We start from the raw sequence: 2,178 nt of genomic DNA on the forward strand, positions 1-2,178 counted from the left end.
TTGCATTCATCCTTAATATTGACAAGTCTTACAGAAGATGGAAGTTTCAAAAAATAACAAATCTATATCTTGTGTTCACTTATGTTTAAGAAGTGATAGATATTGCACTTTAGAATCAATAAGATGATAGATTTAATTTGAGTGAACCTCAATGGAAAATTGATGTGAAATTATTGCATTTCACATATTTGAGGTAGTAAGCAATTTTTTTAAAAAAAAGAAAGTATTAGTAAGACCATGATCTTGTTCTATATCCAAAGGTCACATCCTTTGCCAGTCTTTCTTGCATTATGTGACTCTAAAATGCTATGAGATCTGAGAAATAATGAAAGATTCTTTCTTAAGGCTTTTGGGCAATTGATTTTAACATCAAAGAGGCAGAGTAGCCAGTGAGAATAACACTGGATTGCCTGCCCTTCTCTGACTTTTAACACCTCATCATCATGTTTTAAATTCTTTAATAACTAGAATAGGCTCCTGTACCCATGCAAAACATAGGAATCTGTTAGCAAAAAAACCACTTGACCCAACATTCTTAAGCAGCAAACAACTCTTTTTGTGATGATACCATTTTGTTTAACATGCCAGCATTTCAGGCACCCACGCTATATGAAGTAATTGTTTACAAACCTTTATCAATCTGTCACAGCTTGTGAAATCCTTTGTCAAACCACCTGTCATTCCTTAGTGACACCGTCTGTCCGCATGCACAGCCCACGCTTAGTGTAGATATGCTTATCTGGTTATGGGGAAAAAAGGGGATTATAAGGACGGCAGCACACATCAGCGTTATTTCTTTTTTCTCAGTCCAATGCAGGAAACCCCATATATAACACTCCCCAAAGGGAATTATCTAGCAACTGCCTGAGAACTTCCAGGAAGATGCATCTTGCTATTACACAAAGAAACATATTGTATTTGGGGGCCAGTTGAATGGTGAGAAAGCTCTTCTCTATATTTATTTAGCTTGGATAAAGCTACCTGTAATTTGCACCTGATGGGCTCTGTCCTTGTTCTACCTAAAAGCCTGTTAAATGTATGACCATAGCTAGCACCTTACTTCTCTAACCATGTCTTTTCTAAGCCAAACACGCCACATTTTTTTTTTCAATGTGTCTCTCATCGGCCTAGTTTTTCATACAGTTATCTTCTGGCAATATTGCCTTGCTTTGTCTTTAGATTATTTATTTCCCCCATTAAAACATGGTATCTGGAATCAAAATGGCTTTCAATCTGTAGTTCAGTAAGTTCAGGGAGAGAGAAGGCGTTTACTTGAGTGGCACTGGAATGATTCCATACATTCGTAATTCACCCTGAAAAAGTATATATTTTTTTATCTACATGACTTAATGGCACAGATCGAAGATGCTGCCAGCATAAATCTCTGTTCTTATTGTTATTGTTTTAATGTGAACTTTTAAGCTATGTCACACCCATGGTGAAATAAGCCTGAATGAAAGGATTCGTATTTATCTGTATTTAATTTCACTTTCTTGATACCAGCCTGAAACTTTAGATTTCCTGGGACTTGATTTTTTTGTACTTGTCTTAATACATTTTTCTAGCTATTTTAACTGACAAAAAAATTGATAAGAATGCCTCTGAATATCTATTTAAATCATGGATAAAGGTGTTACAGAAAGCAGAACTGATGTTAAGCTTATGGCGTGTCTGTGGACCCATCTCTTTAAGTTGACCTCTGTTTTAATCAAAATTCTCAAATGCAGTTATTCACCCAGCTATGAATTTACCTAATTTATTATCATCCAGCTCATAGTTCTCAGTCTCATCTGTCTTCACACCATGAGATTTTTTTGTCAGGTACTTTGCTGAAAGCATTCCCCTGATATTGGCTAATGAAGTTTGGAATGGCTTGTTCTTAGTGCTTCTACTGAACATATTTCCTTATCCTTAATGACCAAAAAAATGATGAGTGACATAATCCCTTTAGTATTTGACCTGTGACTGATATTATGCTCATTAATCTGTTATTTCTAGAACTCACCTTTCAAATTCTTAAAAATTGGAAGAATATTAGATTTAAATGTTCTGGGACCTTTTCCATTAACCATAATTCTTTAATTGCTATCTTACAACAACATTGTTACCTAATAGTTGCATAATACCTCTCCTACTGATCCTTACTAATATCTGTAGATATTCCGTGGAGATGAGTAC

This window comes from Galeopterus variegatus, unplaced genomic scaffold (genome assembly GCF_000696425.1).
Source record: "Galeopterus variegatus unplaced genomic scaffold, G_variegatus-3.0.2 Scaffold9743, whole genome shotgun sequence".
NCBI lineage: Eukaryota > Metazoa > Chordata > Mammalia > Dermoptera > Cynocephalidae > Galeopterus > Galeopterus variegatus.